At 37.7% G+C, this 9,059-nt stretch overlaps 1 long non-coding RNA gene across 1 annotated transcript; it reads left to right on the top strand.

Moving 5' to 3' along the window:
• The first annotated feature begins 5,020 nt into the window (after positions 1-5,020).
• Positions 5,021-8,512, top strand: LOC116788358. The gene is made up of 3 exons (XR_004357610.1): positions 5,021-5,135; positions 6,626-6,906; positions 8,384-8,512. It is a non-coding gene; the product is annotated as an uncharacterized LOC116788358 (long non-coding RNA).
• The last annotated feature ends 547 nt before the right edge of the window (positions 8,513-9,059 follow it).

Below are 9,059 nucleotides of genomic sequence, written 5' to 3'. Positions count from 1 at the left end.
TTGCATTGTATCTCAACAGGACCAAAGGGAGTAATGTCTCTCTTGAGCTGTTGGTCAGAAAGGCAAATCTAAGTGAACTTCCAAGAACTGTTTTAAAGTGAGCAGTGTCCCCATGAAGGTACAGCAGCCACACCATGATGGGATATTTGCTGCTACACAGTGAAGAACATAAGAAATCTCTACAAGAGCAGCCTGAAGTGCAGTGCTGAGTTGATGGACAAGCACATGGAGAGAATAAATCACAAACTGTTCTTCAGGAGAAGAAAAGTTAATGTAACTCTTTGCTTGTCTCTTCTGACCTAGGGACCTTAAGGTGCTGTATGCTGAGCAGTTAATAAATATTGTCTTTTCTGTCCTATGTCACTGTAAAATGTCTCCTGTTGGATGTGAATCATGAGAAGGCTAATGCTCAGTGGAGATCCACTCCCCAAGGGAAAAAAACCAAAGTGAGAAACAGGATGTATGGAGGGAATCCAGCCAGAATGGACAAAAAACTTTTGCAAAAAATAAAAGGAATGATGATAGGTTGCTTTAAGCTGAGGGGGGGTCAGATTGCTGCATTGTAGTGCTCTTTGAGGCAGCCAGTTGTGGAAGCTGTAACAACAAAATACTAGTTTAAAGAGTTTTGTGAACAATTTGTGCTTTAGAAGGCAGTGATTTTTTTTTTCCCCTTTTATTTTGGGTAAACATACTCCAGGAAGCCTAATTGAAGGATGTGAATATTTCCATTGAATGTAATAAGATTAATCATGCCGGGAGCCAACAACACTGTTAAGTATCTTCCTAAACAATGACTCCAGAATCTCAAACAACATTTTCTTGGGCTTCCTTGGGGCCCTTTTGTTTTGCTGTAGTACCTCCAAAGGAAAAATTATGCACAGTAAATTACTGAGCTGATAAATCCTGTTTCTTTCCATGAATGCTGTCCATAAGTCCCCTAAACATCAAAACTTTGTTAGCCTTTTCAATTTTATTCTTCAGTACAGCCATCTCCTCTATTATTTCATCCATATTTTTAAATAGATTTCAAAGCTTATAAGTGTTTTATAGCTAAATCAGTAGATATTTATAGGTAACAGTAAAAAACAGTGTAAAATATAAATGCATATCAGAATACAGAAGATATAAGTAAATTAAATATGTTCCTATCTGCTAGGTGGGAAGGTGAGTAAAACCTTTACTCATGTGATACAAAGTTTTATTTTGTGTATCTTTCATCCTAGAATATATGGGAATGTAATTTAAGGTATCAGCATGGATAGTTTGTATCCTTTGGTGGAAGAATCTTCCTATCTTTTTTTCATCCATGGCTTATGTGCATGATTGAGAAGATTGTTCATTCTGTAAAGAACTGCGTCTTTGGAGAAATGGCACCAAATCAGTTGTGTTGATGTGAAACACATGTATTCCAGATGCAGGTAACAGAAAAAGTCATCAGGCTTTGTGGGACCTGGTTAGTTTGATAGTAGCCATCCTATTTCAAATCTCAGTTCTGTTTTTGTGAGCAGATTCAGGGCATCTTTATTCTAACTTTGTCCCACGTGCTTTGATACGTTTCCTGATCTTAAGTTCATGTTCTTTTCATTTGTGCTGTACTGGCCATTTAATCAAGGGAACACTGTATGTGCACATAAAGAATTCAGAGTTCAGGGCCTTGGTGAAAGCTTTTAAACACTGAAGTCCTTGGGGTGTGTGGTCTCCTTTGTATGGACACCTTCCTATTAGCAATAATGGCAATGGTGTCCATGAATACTGTCCCTCCATTAGACTTTAGGCAGACATAAAGCACAGCTTTTGGTCCTTGCATATCTGCTGGATTATCAAAAGCAAATATACACATGCTAAAATGAAAGTCCCAGGTTTTAGAGGACCAGTGAAGTGCATCAACTTAACTCTATCTTTGAAGCTGCACGGTGAGGTCTGAACATTTCTAGGCAGCATTCCTGACCTGGTGACTTGTGGGTCCAAAATGGGGATAAGAAAAGAGTATAAGGTGCCACGTGTGAAAAGATGTCCCTCTGTTTCTGCCAACTTTTATACGCAGATACTTTCTGTTAAAAAATAACCCATTATTAAAGAGATAGACTTTTAAACAGATAGTTGACCTGAAAACTGTGCAAACTGTGCCTGGGATGTACAGTGTATATGATTTTTAGATTAAAATTGGTTTTAAGTGAAAGAAAAGCTGGTAGCCAGTTTGGAATTTGCATTTTTGGCAGCTTTACACAAGAGTTCCAATTTGTGGTCTGGGCTGAGCTCTCTAGAGGAGACAGCTGAAGACAGAGTCACAGTCCGTGATTCATTTCATTTCATGACATTCTTTTAGACACATGAAAAATTTTCTGATGGCTGTTGTGCTTCGGTGTTTATGAATCTCACAGTGAGCAGCATAAATAAGGAAGCAACTGCCCATATTAAGCACAGGATCTAAGTGGCTCACAAGCAATGAATGAGCAATTAATTTTGATTCAGAAATGGTTATGGTATAGGAGAGAAAGAATGCAATTTGCAGCAAAGGTTTTAATGCAATCCTGAGAATATTAAATAGAAGTTTTGTTTTATTTGGCACTTTCAGAGGTCTCCCAGTGGAAGACTAATGTTCACAATTCAGCAAGGTTGTTGATCACCAGTGAGAAGAGCCAGTGGAATAATTAAAGCATAGGAAAAAATGTTATTAAAGACGAAGAGTTCCAGGAGCTCAATCTACTTAATCTATCAAATTTAAGGTGAAAGGATGGTTTCAGCAGTCATTATATGAGAAATATAATTTATATGTTCTCATAATATATGACAAATATAATTTTCCTATGGAGGGATTTCTGAAATCTGTCAGATGAAAATAAAGCGAGTTCTGATGTTTGAAATTGATAAATTAAGAGCCAGAGGATTCAATACTTTTGTTAACAATTGGACCTCCATTTGCCAGGGAAACCATGGATTATGTCTTGCTGGACACATCTTAAATCAAGAATAGATATTGCTTCCTAAAATGTGAATTTCTGGAATGAGTTGTGCCTTTAACTGTCTCTCTCCTGGCTCTTCCAGTTTTGTATTACTCTTGACAAGCAAGTATGTGTTGCAGGTTGGTTACAATGGTTTTACATGTGGGCTAATGGCCTTTATTGCATGCTTGTTTTTCCCTTATGACCTACTAAGATAGGTCCTACTAAAAGTGCATTTATAGAAAAAAAAAAATCTAAAACATTCCCTTTCCCTACTTAGGAGCCAAAACGCAATTGCACCCAGTTATCTGTATTCATGGAAGGTTATGTGCCAGGTCTGACAATGTTAATTTAAAGTGGGTTAAACTTTTGCACATTGTTTACAAATTGGGTTCTATAAAACATCCTGACTACATGGAAATGACAGTGATTGATGGGAAGTAACACACACACAATTAATACTGACTGAATTGCTAATTACAGGATTGACATCCCATTTGCAATGAGATGCTGCGGGTCTTTTGCAAAAAGAACTGACAGTGTTGTCATGTTACTTCTCCATTTCCTTCAGCTTGTAGTCTGATGCCCTGTAGTTAAAGTTCAACTAAAGATTCATTCTTGTCTTGTAAAATTCTCCTGCAATGTGAGAAAGGCCTTAGGAGGAAAAGTGAAGTGGTCACCACTCCCCAAGAATTAACTCTCTCCTGAGACTTTTTCCTATCAAAGAAGATAAATTGTGCTACACTGTTCCTGCTTGTTTTATTAGTTACACCAGCTTTCTTACCCTTTCTGCTTTGTTTCCCTGGCATGCAGAAAAAAGTAAATAGTGCTGATGCAGAGGAAGGTTGTGCAAAACTCCGGCTTGAAAAGAAAGTACACTTGAAATGGTACCTATTATTAAGGAAACCCTTGTATCTGGAAAAAGTAATTTCAGAAGCTATGTTATGGAGTTGCCCTTAAAACAGTAGTTACATGTACTAAATGCTGAGGTTCATGGAAATGGGCTGGCCAGATGCAGTCTCACAGATTTAGCACAGCCCAGCATCTGCTGTGTTGGCCTGGCCACGTGGATACCAAGATCAGTGCAGATACTTGATGACCACAGCAAGATTATCTGTTACAAGGTAAGATTTGAAAGGATTTAAAAGTAAATACTGTGATCTGGCATGTGTTGATGGGTGGTGAAGATAGAGAAAAGGGAACCCTAAGGAAGCAGAGAGTGGCAGCACCAACACTGACAATGGAACCAGAAGCTGCAGGGTATAAAAGAGTGTCTCTATGGGGTGTTCCCAGTGCTGCAGAATTGCCACTACTTCTTCACCACCTTAAAGAATAGGGAAGCCAGTGGGATCTATCCCCAGCAGTCCTGTGGGTTTTGCCTCAGGCTTTCTCAGAAACAGAGACCCTATTTTGTGTAAGAAAAAGAGTCTTTCGGCTCAGGTGATTTCAGAGGTACAGTGCATACTCTTTGATATGATTCCACCCTTCATCTGTTAGCATAATTAATTTACAGGAGTGATGTATAAAATGTGCTCCCTATGGCCTATGGAGAGGATTAAAAAGGGGCTCAATCAAATCCAGCAGAGTCCAGAAATATCCACAAGTCTGAAATAAGAGGAGTCTCAAGTAGTAGCTCAGAGGAGGCTGAACTCTGCATGGACGTCCTGGGGCAGAAATATTTCTTTACCTCTGGGGAAAACACGTGTGCAGAGAAAACCTCTGCATTCCTCCAAGCATTCTGCACATCTGCCTTGCTTGCAAGGAAGAAGATTCAAGGATGGCTTTTAACCACAAGACCTGCAAAATGAAAACAGTAGTTTTTTTTTCAAGAGATAGAAAGAAGCGGCTGTGTTATTTGCATGGCTTATCTGAGACATTTAGTTTCAATGAGAGCTGCATATGCACACAACCCAGTGGAAGAAACTTAAAAATATGCTTTCTTTTGGCATTTTTGGGAGGTGGTTGTAGCATTACAGATAATCTCGCAGAAAGATAGTCTTGGCTTGGGCTGCATCCTCCACATGGCTCATTAGTGAGGTGGGATGAATGAGTGGGCTCACAAGTGGGTAAAAAACTCCAACTCTTTAATCTTGAGGTTTTATAATTGCGGGAGTAGAGTCAGAAGGTGTTTGCAAGTTTCCTTCTGCCTTACTGAGGACTGGTGAGAACAGTGGGGGACAGAAATGTTGTCTTGTAAGTAATTATTCAAACAGTGGGTGATGTGCTTACAGCTTATCACCCTATCTGCACTATTTGTTTAGAAAATCAATCCCAAATGGAACTGTGTTTTACACAGGAAGCACATATGGTGTCAGACTCCCACGACACATAACCTCTTCCCTTTCAAGTTCAATGGTGACAGGAATGGAAAAGAAAAAGTTTGGTTTCTTAGAAGCTGTTTCACGACTTCCTCTGAAAGAATTTTAGGAACTCCAAAGTCTTTTGAGATAGAAAAGTAACTGATAATATTTTTAAGTTTTGAAATAAGAACAGTGTCTAGCAGTTGTTATTCTTTACTGGTCTTCCTAACAAAATATGATATGACAGGAATGCTAAGTGCCTTCATCTTAGCAAATGGACTTCTAATTCCTTCTTCAAAAGTATCTATTTTACTCATTTTGACATCTAAAATGTGAAAATAGCCAGTAGGACACATATCCATATCATTAAGAAAATTACTGTCCTTAATATCCAGGATCTACCAGAAGGAGAATATGCCCCATATCCATCGGTTCTTTTACTGTTCTTATTTATAGTATAAGGAATAGAAATACCATGGTGTTCAGTCAATTTTCTAGATTAAAATTTGCTTACATATCTGACACAAATAATAGGGATTTACTAATGGTAGAGGAAGAAATACAACACACAGAGGCTCAGAAGGGGTTTTGAATAATGTTATGCTTACTCAACCTCCTGTCCAGTCTTTCCCCAGATGAAGTCCAATGGAATATGGTTTTAAGATCAGAGGCAGGAGGATAAGGTACTTATGTTTGCTGACTAAGGTCATAGATAATTTTAATGGGATAGACTGACATGTTCAGTAGAGCATGGAACCTCTACTTTCCATGCATTAATGTGGCTGAACTCACAAAAGCCACCCAGGCCTGTCAGGGAAATCAGCACTTTTCTAGTTCACACTTACACAACAGCAGCATGTCATTCTTTTAATCCCTTTAGGGGGATGAATATTTTATGGCAGATTAGCTAACATGACATACCTAATAAGTTACTAGAAAATAAAGTGTGTGGTTAACATTATTTATGCTAAGCATAGTATGGGTTTATGATAACAGAAGTGCCTGATGGGGTTGTTCCACTGCAAGGAAAGTTACTGTAAGGCCAGCAGTGGTGGATGGAGGTGCAAGAGCTACTGTGTAACTGATTGTTTGACCTGAAAACAAGCACATTTCCATCCTGTAGAAGTGAAATGTTTTTCTGCTACAGCCAGCAGACACAGAATGATAAAGTTTTCCTGGCAAAACCAGTTTATTATGGTGCTAAAAGGAACATAAGACTAACAGTAATAACAAAAAAACCAGATTTCTCATGGAAAGCTGTAGGTGACTTGCAAGTAGCAAATGTGTGAGTGATCTTTCTTCTGGTTATTTTTGCGAAGTACTTATATGCATTACATGTATGCATTAGATTATTAATCTATGCATTACACATTGTCTTTATAGGCTTGATTTTCCCAAGAGTCATGTGAAAACACCTGTAATTTTTAATTGATTTAATTAATGAGTAAACTGGATGAAGCTGAATGTAAGTTTGTGTTTGGAAGAGGAGATGAAGTGGTGAAGCAAGAAAACCAATAGTTTTCTCTACTGGGAGAAGGGAAGAGCCTGTTTTCTGCTACAAAGCTCATGTTTGAGGAGAACAGAGGACACAAGTAGTTTTTACCTGAAAATGTGCTTGTATGTGAGTATGTGCAGGTGGACAGAAAACCCATGTTTTCATTCAGGTGAGCTTAATAAACCACTGCCACTGATGTCAGTTGAGTAGTGATAGTAACGAGCTTGTCTTGAAATTAGATTGATAACTCCAGAGAACTTTGTGATTATTTTGTACATTAATACTTGAAATATGTAGTATATTGAATTTATATTCAGTATAGATGCAGTTGTAATGTGCTGATGTGTAGAGATTGTATCCCACCAAAAGGTGGACTTGAGTCTTCATTTATGAATTATTAATTAATAAATAGACTCACTCTTCAATCCTGACTCACTTTTTTGGTGAAGCAGGCATTCCAAGTCATCCAATTTAAATGGGATTAATACTGGAATTAGAGTTCAGATCTTTCAGTGTGATCCTGTCTCTAAGTTGCCTCATTATAGTTTTTCTTGTGAATATAGAAGATCTAATTTGCAGTTGTCTGTGTACCTAATTACTGGCACTGTGCAGTTTGGGATGCAGAACCATAAAAGGTGATGAGGCACCTTGTGCACACATCTCATGGAACATGTCATACATGCTCACAGAAAGACAGGACATGTAAAGCAGGGATGATGTACAGGGAACCAGGATGTGATAGAACTTTGCTGTTTGGCATTGTCTTGGATCACAAAGCTGCTTGAAATACATGCTGATCTTTCACGTTTTTATTAGAAAGAATTGCCTCTGAGAATCACACTCCTCCTTTCTTTGCTCATTCAATTTCAGACCTAATTGTGAAGAAAGGCTATGAGCTGGGTTATCAACTGGTAAATCAAATCTGTTCACATCCAATAAGGAACCTACATATTTTATGGAAATTAAAAATATATTATGAAATGTAAATTATTACATTATTCAAAATTAGTGAATAGAGCACATAATTGCTTATTATTAATATTGAAATATAGTTACAATATTTAGTTAATGATTTAACGGTCACATACAGCTTCTAAAATGATACTTCTGATTAGATTCAGGAAAAAGCAGACTTTCCTGTACCTCAGAGAACATACAGAAGTTTCCAGATCTTTAGAAGTTACTGAACAAATAACTGGTAGGATGACAAAGGGGGCTGCTGTGTGCCATCTCCAGTACATTCCTCTCTGGAATCAGGATTAGGGACCAGGATACAAGAATGATAGGGAAACAGTTCCTATGACTTGTGGGTAAATAAAGCCTTAGGTTCCAACTTCAAAATTCTGTGCATGAAACTAACTTTCTTCAAATCAGAAGGATGGAGTGTTGAGATCAATATGCCAAAGAAAAATGAACACACTGGTGAACAGGTTCATTCCTGAAAATAATTTCTTTATTCATACCATGTAGTAGAAGAAAAATGAGAGACACCACACTTTGTCAAGCAGTATTAAAATATGTATTCATCTAGCTGAGAGTTTTAGGGATGCAATTTTTAAATAGTTATTTCAGTATTTTATCATTTTACCACTGGCTGCTTTGATTTGCCTAACAGGTTTGTGCTTTATATGGTTCTCTTTTAACAGGTTTTCACTGTATAGCTTTGATCTGAAATAACTGGGACAGAGAAGAGGTTTTAGCAGTTCCTTTCTTACACGGTAAATGGCATTTCTTTACAGATATCACATTCATAGATATATTAAGAAACCACTTTTATTCGGTCTAGTCGCATAACAGATGTGGAAGTTCAAGTATTCAAACTCTATAAATTATGTAGATACGAGGACCAAAGTTTTTTTTCTGTTTCCTGAGAATGTCTATTTTGGATAGGAATGGCAAATGAGCCAAGGCAGCTTACAGGAAAATGTACTTAGCTGTGTGCTGTGCGTGGTTAAGTATATCCAGACCTATAGTACATCAGGCCTCTGTTTGATTCCCATTGTCCTCAGTGAGCCAAAAATACATTATTCAGTGTTTTGCTGAACTGGGCCCAGCTTCATTGAAGTGCTTTGACTCCAAGTGTCAGTGTGGTTTATAACTTAGTGTTGATCCCACAAGAAGTAGGAGCTACATATGTTTTGAATCTAAGCTATAAAACATTTGATTGTGAAAGCGTTTCAGAGACCTCTTTCTAGTAAAGTCAAAAGGAACACGAGATATTCCCGGTAAAATGAAAGTAGGTCTTAAAGAACCCAGTACCATTTCTTGTTTATAAACAGAAGACTGAGAACATTTCAAAGTTTGAAAACTAATTCTAAGGGC

The sequence above is a fragment of the Chiroxiphia lanceolata genome, chromosome 6, assembly GCF_009829145.1.
Source record: "Chiroxiphia lanceolata isolate bChiLan1 chromosome 6, bChiLan1.pri, whole genome shotgun sequence".
Lineage (NCBI taxonomy): Eukaryota > Metazoa > Chordata > Aves > Passeriformes > Pipridae > Chiroxiphia > Chiroxiphia lanceolata.
Note: the sequence above shows the minus strand (reverse complement) of the source record. Positions and strands in the feature narration are given on the sequence as shown.